Raw genomic sequence first — 13,618 nt, 5'->3', positions numbered from 1 at the left:
AGTCCTATAGAACGATTCGTCAGCCAATGGAGTGTTAGCTGGTAGGTTCCAATTCGATATGTCGATCTCACTATCTGGCTGGTAGGCAATATGGGATGTGATTCCAAACTGGAGAGTGAGCTGATAGCCGGAAGTACGTGACTTAATAGAGGTAGTCGTACGAGCCTTCAAACTAGTAAGGGAGTCTCCTATACTGCGAATTCCAATGTGGTGTTTTTCACGACGAAGGCGAAGCTTTTGTGCAAAGGTTTCGGTTACAAAATCAACCTGAGAGCATGAATCAAGCAACGCTCTACCGAGTTTGTATTCACCTGTGGCATCCTTTACCAAAACCATAGCTGTTGCCAACAAAATTTGATCATCTGCTGCGATCTCCATATGAGAATGTGAAGCAGCTTGATGAGCCGTTTGCCAGGAGGGTTGCGCTGGTTGGAGTACCTGTTCAGTAGTTGAAGATTGTCCTGCTGATGATTGGGGTGGCTGTTGCGGCTGAGAGGGATGCAAAGATGAATGATGATTCCGATTACAGGATCGGCAACGATGAGTCGATGAACATTGCGCCACTCTATGACCATTTCCAAGACAATTGATGCAGAGACCGAGGCGTTTTGCATTGTCGTACCGTTGGTTGCTGTTCATAGCCTTGAACTGAGCGCAATTAGAGATCTTATGGCCAGAACTAGAAAAAAATGTACAAGACGGATTAGTGATAGCAAACGACGAGTTTATTTGGTAATTAGAATGACGATTTGACTTATTGGATTCAGCCTTTCGTTGTGACGAAGTAGCAGCCGAGTTTCCAGACGAATGGAGAAACTGACAGTGGCGTTCCAAAAGCTGTGTGCATGCTAGCCAGGTTGGCAGAGTTTTGTAGTCCTGCGATTCCTTTCACTTGTTCCGAGTTTGCTGATCACACTTTTCCATTATAATATATATAACCATAGCGTGAACAATGTTCTCAGGTTTGCCGATGGACTCCAGCGTGCTTAATATAGCGGATGCCTGTTGCCTCAATACCTTCTAAAAATATAAGAGTAGGATTATCAAAACGGCTTTTGAGTTTTGCTAGGTCCTTCGGATAGTTTTCGCTTGTAACCTGGAATGCCTGAATTGTATCTAATGCCGGCCCCGTGAGGCAGGTCAGCAAATAATTAAACTTTTCTATATTAGACAATCCAGACTCACGCACAACAATTTGCTCGAACGAGTGAATGAAATTCTTATAGTTTGCATATGTTCCGTCGAAAGAGGGTAGCGACAACCTTGGTAACGATGACTTCACTGGCGGTGGGTGGTAGTCCGGCGCAACAATGCTGGCGTTCAGATCTCCTCCCATTTTTTCCTTAATGGCTAGCTTGATTGCTATGTATGTATCCTCCAAATCTGCCCGTCCTTCATCATTCGGACTAAGGTCTTCAATATTAGCTTGGACATTTAAAACATTCTTGAAATACGTTTCTAAGATGTTCAACCGATAGCGAAACTCATCATTGCATATCGGGGTTTCTGATTTAGCATCTACCACAGATTTGATCCGAGTTATATTTCGTTTTATATTGCTCCGTTGGCGTTTTAAGTCTTCGAGCGTAGTCATTTTGTTGTGTAGTGTAATTACGCTGACACAGAACTAGAGCTTCCAAAAATAACAACAACAAAAAAACGCAGCAAGCAGCAGCAGCTAGAGCACAAATCCAACGGTGAAAGCAAAAGCAAAAGTTCCAGCAGCGGCAACGAAAGCAAAATGAAAGTGAAGCGGTGGAATTCCAATAGAAAGAATGCGTTGATCGATGGACCAAAGCAGGTAGCTGCAAAGCGAACGAACCGAGAATGCAAGCGCCGTTGAATGCGTTGTGGGTGACAAGCGAATGATAAAATTAAGCGAGAACGGCGAGAGCAAGGCGAGGACAACGATCCCGCGATCTAGACGAACAATTCTGATACGGTTTTCGGAACTTTCGATTGCAGCTGCGAGACGAGCGAATGTTGTAATTGTTGCCTTTGTAGATTGCGATTAGTTTAATTGTTCACAGAAGAATTAACATAACACACATGCCCCACGTTGGGCGCCAAAATGTTTGTACACGGAGCGTTTTCCGCATTAATGTTAATTCACGGATGGGGGTGTGTTAGTTTTTTCTGCAAACGAATCAAAGTCTATACAAGAAAGAGAAAAGTCGATCGATCCAGTTGAGTATTAGGGAATAACTATTTATTACAAATCTTTGTGCTTGAGTACTGGGCATAAGAGAGAGAATACAGTGGTGAATTTAGTACAATTATGGTGAGTAAATACAAAAAGTGAGCGTAGGCTCTCTATTTTACGAGGGTCATTTGAATACTTGTTCCTTAAAGGAGTTTGACCGAACACATGGTAAGAAAATTATAGCAAGAATTGATATTGGAGATTTATATACTAATAATGGAAATATTGACTTAGGACAACTATTTCCAAGGCTAGAAAAAGAAGCCGGTGTATTAAAAATCAGCCAATTGAAAATGGCACCGTGGGAAAATATCTTTGAAAAGGTTTCAATAGATAATTTCAAAATTATGGGCAATAAAATATTGAAAACATTGAGAGTAGCGCTACTCAACCCGGTGACCACATTAACAAATGTTAAAGAGAAAGAAGCTATATTGTCTACACTACATGATGATCCAGTACAAGGAGGTCACACAGGCATTGCAAAAACCTTGGCCAAGGTCAAAAGACATTATTACTGAAAAGGTATGACTCGCGATATAACAGAGCACATCCGGAAATGTCAGAAATGTCAAACAGCAAAAACAACAACAAATATAAAGACCCCTTTAACAATTACAGAAACCCCGATGAAGGCTTTTGACAGAGTGATAGTGGATACAATTGGTCCACTACCCAAGTCAAAACGAGAGGGAACGTTGTGAGTTGCTGCGGACACCGCAACTCTACAGTTATACCCGATACTAAGTCAGTATGCGGCAGACGCCGCTAATATTAAACGACACGACAAAGAGTGCGTGCGAGAGAGACAGAAAATCAGTCTGAGCGTGACGTCGGGCGCTGCGTAGCCAGTGCAAATTGATTTGTTCCTTTTGGCTATAAAAATGATCGGATCTGGTCCAGATTCAGCAATCTGATAGATATGGTCATTATCTATGATTCTGCGTTTTTAGTTTTCTCGAATCTGCAATATTGTGGATGCAACAGATTTTCGTCCTTTGTGGGGGCGGAAGGGGGTGGGGCGAAATTCTGAGATAAACGTTTTATAGTGAGATCTAACAGAAGTGCGGATACCAAATTTGGTTACTCTAGCCTTAATAGTCTCTGAGATTTGTGGATGCCTCAGATTTTCGTCCTTTGCGGGCGCGGAAGGGGGTGTGGCGAAATTTTGACACAAAATGGTCAAGGTCCGATATCACAGGAGTGTGGATACCAAATTTGGTTGCTCTGGCTTTTATAGGTTCTGAGATCCTTGAACTCATATTTTGCATTTGGCAAAACCGACCATGAAACCTGTGTGTTAGAGAGAGACAGAGCGAGAAAGAATGAAATTGTTTTCTTGATTCTGGCTATAATAATTATACGATCTGGTTGAGATCTTACATTCTTTATGGGGTCGGAAACGATTCCTTCTGGACGTTACACACATCCACTTTTACCACAAATCTAATATCCCCCAATACTCATGTTGAGTATCGGGTATAAAAACATTACGAGGGGGAACGTTGTGAGTTGCTGCGGACACCGCAACTCTACAGTTATACCCGATACTAAGTCAGTATGGATCTCCTCCGGCAGACGCCGCTAATATTAAACGACACGACAAAGAGTGCGTGCGAGAGAGACAGAAAATCAGTCTGATCGTGACGTCGGGCGCTGCGTAGCCAGTGCAAATTGATTTGTTCCTTTTGGGAATAAAAATGATCCGATCTGATCCAGATTCACCAGTCTGATAGATATGGTCATTATCTATGATTCTGCGTTTTTAGTTTTCTCGAATCTGCAATATTGTGGATGCAACAGATTTTCGTCCTTTGTGGGGGCAGAAGGGGGTGGGGCGAAATTTTGAGATATACGTTTTATAGTGACATCTTAAAGGAGTTTGCGTACCAAATTTGGTTACTCTAGCCTTAATAGTCTCTGAGATTTGTGGATGCCTCAGATTTTCGTCCTTTGCGGGGGCGGAAGGGGGTGTGGCGAAATTTTGACACAAAATGGTCAAGGTCCGATATCACAGGAGTGTGGATACCAAATTTGGTTGCTCTGGCTTTTATAGGTTCTGAGATCCTTGAACTCATATTTTGCAATTGGCAAAACCGACCATGAAACCTGTGTGTTAGAGAGAGACAGAGCGAGAAAGAATGAAATTGTTTTCTTGATTCTGGCTATAATAATTATACGATCTGGTTGAGATCTTACATTTTTTATGGGGTCGGAAACGATTCCTTCTGGACGTTACACACATCCACTTTTACCACAAATCTAATATACCCCAATACTCATTTTGAGTATCGGGTATAAAAACATTACGAGGGGGAACGTTGTGAGTTGCTGCGGACACCGCAACTCTACAGTTATACCCGATACTAAGTCAGTATGGCTCTCCTGCGGCAGACGCCGCTAATATTGAACCACACGACAAAGAGTGCGTGCGAGAGAGACAGAAAATCAGTCTGAGCGTGACGTCGGGCGCTGCGTAGCCAGTGCAAATTGATTTGTTCCTTTTGGCTATAAAAATGATCTGATCTGGTCCAGATTCAGCAATCTGATAGATATGGTCATTATCTATGATTCTGCGTTTTTAGTTTTCTCGAATGTGCAATATTGTGGATTTAACAGATTTTCGTCCTTTGTGTGGGCAGAAGGGGGTGGGGCGAAATTCTGAGATATACGTTTTATAGTGAGATCTAACAGAAGTGCGGATACCAAATTTGGTTACTCTAGCCTTAATAGTCTCTGAGATTTGTGGATGCCCCAGATTTTCGTCCTTTGCGGGGGCGGAAGGGGGTGTGGCGAAAATTGGACACGAAACGGTCACGGTCCGATATCACAGGCGTGTGGATACCAAATTTGGTTGCTCTGGCTCTTATAGGTTCTGAGATCCTTGAACTCATATTTTGCAATTGGCAAAACCGACCATGAAACCTGTGTGTTAGAGAGAGACAGAGCGAGAAAGAATGAAATTGTTTTCTTGATTCTGGCTATAATAATTATACGATCTGGTTGAGATCTTACATTCTAAACCATATAGTCATCCTCTACGATTCTGCGTTTTTGGTTTTATCGTATCTTTAAAAATGTGGATGCCACAGATTTTTGTCCTTTGTGGGGGCGGAAGTGGGCAGCGCGAAGTTTTGAAATATTTTTGTAGCAGTGTCATATCGCAGAAGTCTGGATACAAAACATCGTTGCTCTAGCTCTTATAGTCTTTGAGCACTAGGCGCTGAAGGGGACGGACAGATGGACGGACGGACAGACGGACAGACAGACATGGCTCAATCGACTCGGCTATTGATGCTGATCAAGAATATATATACTTTATGGGGTCGGAAACGATTCCTTCTGGACGTTACACACATCCACTTTTACCACAAATCTAATATACCCCAATACTCATTTTGAGTATCGGGTATAAAAACATTACGAGGGGGAACGTTGTGAGTTGCTGCGGACACCGCAACTCTACAGTTATACCCGATACTAAGTCAGTATGGCTCTCCTCCGGCAGACGCCGCTAATATTAAACGATACGACAAAGAGTGCGTGCGAGATAGAAAGAAAATCAGTCTGATCGTGACGTCGGGCGCTGCGTAGCCAGTGCAAATTGAATTGTTCCTTTTGGCTATAAAAATGATCTGATCTGGTCCAGATTCAGCAATCTGATAGATATGGTCATTATCTATGATTCTGCGTTTTTAGTTTTCTCGAATGTGCAATATTGTGGATTTAACAGATTTTCGTCCTTTGTGTGGGCAGAAGGGGGTGGGGCGAAATTCTGAGATATACGTTTTATAGTGAGATCTAACAGAAGTGCGGATACCAAATTTGGTTACTCTATCCTTAATAGTCTCTGAGATTTGTGGATGCCCCAGATTTTCGTCCTTTGCGGGGGCGGAAGGGGGTGTGGCGAAATTTGGACACGAAATGGTCAAGGTCCGATATCACAGGAGTGTGGATACCAAATTTGGTTGTTCTGGATCTTATAGGTTCTGAGATCCTTGAACTCATATTTTGCAATTGGCAAAGCCGACCATGAAACCTGTGTGTTAGAGAGAGACAGAGCGAGAAAGAATGAAATTGTTTTCTTGATTCTGGCTATATCATTATAAGAGGCAAAGATAATTTTGTAGCCGATGCATTGTCACGGATAACAATATCTGAACTAAAAGACATACAAAATAAAGTCCTGAAAGTCACTACCAGGTATCAAAGTAGACAAAAATTCTGCGCAGAAAACAACAAAGTAGAGATGCCAAAGCAATCTACCGAAACAGCTTCTCAGCCCAACGTATACGAAGTCATTAATAATGATGAAGTACGTAAAGTAGTGACCTTGCATATAAAAGATATGCTATGTTTCTTTAAACATGGTAAGAAAATTATAGCAAGAATTGATATTGGAGATTTATATACTAATAATGGAAATATTGACTCAGGACAACTATTTCCAAGGCTAGAAAAAGAAGCCGGTATATTAAAAATCAGCCAATTGAAAATGGCACCGTGGGAAAATATCTTTGAAAAGGTTTCAATAGATAATTTCAAAATTATGGGCAATAAAATATTGAAAACATTGAGAGTAGCGCTACTCAACCCGGTGACCACATTAACAAATGTTAAAGAGAAAGAAGCTATATTGTCTACACTACATGATGATCCAGTACAAGGAGGTCACACAGGCATTACAAAAACCTTGGCCAAGGTCAAAAGACATTATTACTGGAAAGGTATGACTCGCGATATAACAGAGCACATCCGGAAATGTCAGAAATGTCAAACAGCAAAAACAACAACAAATATAAAGACCCCTTTAACAATTACAGAAACCCCGATGAAGGCTTTTGACAGAGTGATAGTGGATACAATTGGTCCACTACCCAAGTCAAAACGAGAGGGAACGTTGTGAGTTGCTGCGGACACCGCAACTCTACAGTTATACCCGATACTAAGTCAGTATGGCTCTCCCCCGGGAGACGCCGCTAATATTAAACGACACGACAAAGAGTGCGTGCGAGAGAGACAGAAAATCAGTCTGAGCGTGACGTCGGGCGCTGCGTAGCCAGTGCAAAATGATTTGTTCCTTTTGGCTATAAAAATTATCTGATCTGGTCCAGATTCAGCAATCTGATAGATATGGTCGTTATCTATGATTCTGCGTTTTTAGTTTTCTCGAATGTGCAATATTGTGGATGCAACAGATTTTCGTCTTTTGTGGGGGCGGAAGGGGGTGGGGCGAAGTTTTGAAATATTTTTGTAGCAGTGACATATCACAGAAGTCTGGATCCAAAACATCGTTGCTCTAGATCTTATAGTCTTTGAGCACTAGGCGCTGAAGGGGACGGACGGACGGACGGAAGGACGGACGGACGGACGGACGGACGGACGGACGGACGGACGGACGGACGGACGGACAGACGGACAGACAGACAGGGCTCAATCGACTCGGCTATTGATGCTGATCAAGAATATATATACTTTATGGGGTCGGAAACGATTCCTTCTGGACGTTACACACATCCACTTTTACCACAAATCTAATATACCCCAATACTCATTTTGAGTATCGGGTATAAAAAACGCAGAATCATAGAAAATGACCATATCTAACAGATTGCTGAATCTGGATCAGATCAGATCATTTTTATAGCCAAAAGGAACAAATCAATTTGCACTGGCTACGCAGCCCCCCGTTGTGAGTTGCTGCGGACACCGCAACTCTACAGTTATACCCGATACTAAGTCAGTATGGCTCTCCTCCGGCAGACGCCGCTAATATTAAACGACACGACAAAGAGTGCGGGCGAGAGAGACAGAAAATCAGTCTGAGCGTGACGTCGGGCGCTGCGTAGCCAGTGCAAATTGATTTGTTCCTTTTGGCTATAAAAATTATCTGATCTGGTCCAGATTCAGCGATCTGATAGATATGGTCGTTATCTATGATTCTGCGTTTTTAGTTTTCTCGAATGTGCAATATTGTGGATGCAACAGATTTTCGTTCTTTGTGGGGGCGGAAGGCGGTGGAGCGAAATTCTGAGATATACGTTTTATAGTGAGATCTAACAGAAGTGCGGATACCAAATTTGGTTACTCTAGCCTTAATAGTCTCTGAGATGTGTGGATGCCCCAGATTTTCGTCCTTTGCGGGGGCGGAAGGGGGTGTGGCGAAATTTGGACACGAAACGGTCAAGGTCCGATATCACAGGAGTGTGGATACCAAATTTGGTTGCTCTGGCTCTTATAGGTTCTGAGATCCTTGAACTCATATTTTGCAATTGGCAAAGCCGACCATGAAACCTGTGTGATAGAGAGAGACAGAGCGAGAAAGAATGAAATTGTTTTCTTGATTCTGGCTATAATAATTATACGATCTGGTTGAGATTTTACACTCTAGAACATATAGCCATCCTCTACGCTTCTGCGTTTTTGGTTTTATCGTATCTTTAAAAATGTGGATGCCACAGATTTTCGTCTTTTGTGGGGGCGGAAGTGGGCGGGGCGAAATTTTGAAATATTTTTGTAGCAGTGACATATCACAGAAGTCTGGATACAAAACATCGTTGCTCTAGCTCTTATAGTCTTTGAGCACTAGGCGCTGAAGGGGACGGACAGATGGACGGACGGACAGACGGACAGACAGACATGGTTCAATCGACTCGGCTATTGATGCTGATCAAGAATATATATACTTTATGGGGTCGGAAACGATTCCTTCTGGACGTTACACACATCCACTTTTACCACAAATCTAATATACCCCAATACCTCATTTTGAGTATCGGGTATAATAATTAAATTACAAATACAAACGAGGGGAACGTTGTGAGTTGCTGCGGACACCGCAACTCTACAGTTATACCCGATACTAAGTCAGTATGCGGCAGACGCCGCTAATATTGAACCACACGACAAAGAGTGCGTGCGAGAGAGACAGAAAATCAGTCTGAGCGTGACGTCGGGCGCTGCGTAGCCACTGAAAATTGATTTCTTGCTTTTGGCTACAAAAATGATCCGATCTGATCCACATTCAGCAATCTGATAGATATGGTCATTATCTATGATTCTGCGTTTTTAGTTTTCTCGAATGTGCAATATTGTGGATGCAACAGATTTTCGTCTTTTGTGGGGGCGGAAGGGGGTGGGGCGAAATTCTAAGATATACGTTTTATAGTGAGATCTAACAGAAGTGCGGATACCAAATTTGGTTATTCTAGCCTTAATAGTATCTGAGATTTGTGGATGCCCCAGATTTTCGTCCTTTGCGGGGGCGGAAGGGGGTGTGGCGAAATTTGGACACAAAACGGTCAAGGTCCGATATCACAGGAGTGTGGATACCAAATTTGGTTGCTATGGCTCTTATAGGTTCTGAGATCCTTGAACTCATATTTTGCAATTGGCAAAACAGACCATGAAACCTGTGTGTTAGAGAGAGACAGAGCGAGAAAGAATGAAATTGTTTTCTTGATTCTGGCTATAATAATTATACGATCTGGTTCAGATTTTGCGCTCTATAAGATATATTCATCCTCTACGATTCTGCGTTTTTAGTTTTCTCGTATCGTCGAAATTGTGGATGCCACAGATTTTCGACCTTTGTGGGGGCGGAAGTGGGCGGGGCAAAGTTTTGAAATATTCTTGTAGCAGTGACATATCACAGAAGTCTGGATCCAAAACATCGTTGCTCTCGCTCTTATAGTCTTTGAGCACTAGGCGCTGAAGGGGACGGACAGACGGACAGACGGACGGACGGACAGACGGACAGACGGACAGACAGACATGGCTCAATCGACTCGGCTATTGATGCTGATCAAGAATATATATACCTTATGGGGTCGGAAACGATTCCTTCTGGACGTTACACACATCCACTTTTACCACAAATCTAATATACCCCAATACCTCATTTTGAGTATCGGGTATAATAATTAAATTACAAATACAAACGAGGGGGAACGTTGTGAGTTGCTGCGGACACCGCAACTCTACAGTTATACCCGATACTAAGTCAGTATGCGGCAGACGCCGCTAATATTGAACCACACGACAAAGAGTGCGTGCGAGAGAGACAGAAAATCAGTCTGAGCGTGACGTCGGGCGCTGCGTAGCCACTGAAAATTGATTTCTTGCTTTTGGCTACAAAAATGATCCGATCTGATCCAGATTCAGCAATCTGATAGATATGGTCATTATCTATGATTCTGCATTTTTAGTTTTCTCGAATGTGCAATATTGTGGATGCAACAGATTTTCGTCTTTTGTGGGGGCGGAAGGGGGTGGGGCGAAATTTGGACACGAAACGGTCAAGGTCCGATATCACAGGAGTGTGGATACCAAATTTGGTTGCTCTGGCTCTTATAGGTTCTGAGATCCTTGAACTCATATTTTGCAATTGGCAAAACCGACCATGAAACCTGTGTGTTAGAGAGAGACAGAGCGAGAAAGAATGAAATTGTTTTCTTGATTCTGGCTATAATCATTATACGATCTGGTTCAGATCTTGCACTGTAGAAGATATGGTCATCCTCACCGATTCTGCGTTTTTGGTTTTATCGTATCTTAAAAAATGTGGATGCCACAGATTTTCGTCCTTTGTAGGGGCGGAAGTGGGCGGGGCGAAGTTTTGAAATATTTTTGTAGCAGTGACATATCACAGAAGTCTGGATCCAAAACATCGTTGCTCTAGCTCTTATAGTCTTTGAGCACTAGGCGCTGAAGGGGACGGACGGACGGACGGACGGACGGACGGACGGTCGGACGGACGGACAGACGGACAGACAGACAGGGCTCAATCGACTCGGCTATTGATGCTGATCAAGAATATATATACTTTATGGGGTCGGAAACGATTCCTTCTGGACGTTACAAACATCCACTTTTACCACAAATCTAATATACCCCAATACTGATTTTGAGTATCGGGTATAAAAATCCTCAAATCAAAGAATTTTTTATATATATAAAATAAATTTAAGTAAAATAACTACATACATTTAGTTACGTTATTTTTCAAAAGGAGGGAGATGTAATATGTGCATATATTGAGTGTACACTGTACCCAACGGTTAACAATAAATATATCAGCAACACATTGTTGCAGTACACAAACAAAACCATTTCAAGTGAGCGTGCAATATGATCGCCGCTTATGCGCTAAGCTAAGTCAGCATTCCCACGCTGACCACTTGAAGCATATATATATATACACATATGTACATACGGCTCTTGCCGTCTCGATTATGCTGATAAGACAAATATGTATGAAGCCGCTCCGCTGTTGGCGTAACCGGCAGTAACTGTAGAGTTGTGGTCTCCGCAGCAACTCACAACGTTCCCCCTCGTTTTTTTAAAGATTTATTAATTTATTAAGAATGAAAAAAGACAACAATTTCAATTCAAAGAGATCCTTTTCCTTAAGAGATTTTAATTTTTTCAAAAAAAGAGCATGTATCCACTTTTGCACGTTTCAAATTTTTTTACTTTAATAATTTTTTAAAAATATTTGTTCCAAAGGGCCTTAGCTTTTATCATATTCCGAATAAGTATTGGCATGCTCTCGACTAAATTTAGTAGGTGCTGGCAAGGTATCATGCGCCACTCCGACCTCTCGCGCTCCCAAAGACTCTCCCAATCCCTTTGGTGCAGACTCCTACTTTTCCAGTGTTTTTTAAACAGAGCCCATCGATTTTCAATGTAATTTAGATCTGGGCCACTGAGCAGGCCACTGGATTAAGTGAAAACTCGAGTTATTGGGACGATTTTTCACGAATCTAGCCTTGTGCGTCGGGCTACCGTCTTGCTATAAAGTGATCTCGGATGTGGGGAAGACACATTTCTCTATAAAATTTGAGAAAATGGGTTCCTAAATATGAAGATAATACTCTTTCTTCATTATTCCATCGATTTTAACCAATTGGAGAACGTTCCATGAGTGGACGCTCTGCGTACGATCGGCCTGACACCGGCAGATAGCCAGAGAAAACCTGCCCTCTCTCACAAAAAGTGGCTGCGCATCTTATATTTAGCGAGGAGCATAGGAACTGGACCACGGAAGATTTTAAGAAGTTAATTGGGTCAGATATACCAAAATAAATAGTTTTAAGTCTAATCGAAATGAAAACTACTGATACCGCTCATGTGGAAAGCTGAAAAATCATCAAGTTAAGGAAACAATAAAGCATGGAAGAGGAAGCCTGACGGTGTAGGGCTGCTGCACTTGGTGGAACGTTCTCCAATTGGTTAAAAAACGATGGAATAATGAAGAAAGAGTATTATCTTCATATTTAGGAACCCATTTTGTCAAATTTTATAGAGAAATGTGTCTTCCCCACATCCGAGATCACTTTATAGCAAGACGGTAGCCCGACGCACAAGGCTAGATTCGTGAAAAATCGTCCCAATAACTCGAGTTTTCACTTAATCCAGTGGCCTGCTCAGTGGCCCAGATCTAAATCCCATTGAAAATCGATGGGCTCTGTTTTTAAAACACTGGAAAAGTAGGAGTCTGCACCAAAGGGATTGGGAGAGTCTTTGGGAGCGCGAGAGGTCGGAGTGGCGCATGATACCTTGCCAGCACCTACTAAATTTAGTCGAGAGCATGCCAATACTTATTCGGAATATGATAAAAGCTAAGGCCCTTTGGAACAAATATTTTTAAAAAATTATTAAAGTAAAAAAATTTGAAACGTGCAAAAGTGGATAAATGCTCTTTTTTTGAAAAAATTAAAATCTCTTAAGGAAAAGGATCTCTTTAAATTGAAATTGTTGTCTTTTTTCATTCTTAATAAATTAATGAATCTTAAAAAAAAACGAGGGGGAACGTTGTGAGTTGCTGCGGACACCGCAACTCTACGGTTATACCCGATACTAAGTCAGTATGGCTCTCCTCCGGCAGACGCCGCTAATATTAAACGACACGACAAAGAGTGCGTGCGAGAGAGACAGAAAATCAGTCTGAGCGTGACGTCGGGCGCTGCGTAGCCAGTGCAAATTGATTTGTTCCTTTTGGCTATAAAAATTATCTGATCTGGTCCAGATTCAGCAATCTGATAGATATGGTCATTATCTATGATTCTGCGTTTTTAGTTTTCTCGAATCTGCAATATTGTGGATGCAACAGATTTTCGTCCTTTGTGGGGGCAGAAGAAGGTGGGGCGAAATTTTGAGATATAGGTTTTATAGTGACATCTTAAAGGAGTTTGTGTGCCAAGTTTGGTTACTCTAGCCTTAATAGTCTCTGAGATTTGTGGATGCCCCAGATTTTCGTCCTTTGCGGGGGCGGAAGGGGGTGTGGCGAAATTTGGACACGAAACGGTCAAGGTCCGATATCACAGGAGTGTGGATACCAAATTTGGTTGCTCTGGCTCTTATAGGTTCTGAGATCCATGAACTCATATTTTGCAATTGGCAAAACCGACCATG

The sequence above is a fragment of the Drosophila miranda genome, assembly GCF_003369915.1.
Source record: "Drosophila miranda strain MSH22 chromosome Y unlocalized genomic scaffold, D.miranda_PacBio2.1 Contig_Y1_pilon, whole genome shotgun sequence".
Classification (NCBI taxonomy): domain Eukaryota; kingdom Metazoa; phylum Arthropoda; class Insecta; order Diptera; family Drosophilidae; genus Drosophila; species Drosophila miranda.
This window is presented reverse-complemented; position numbering follows the sequence as displayed.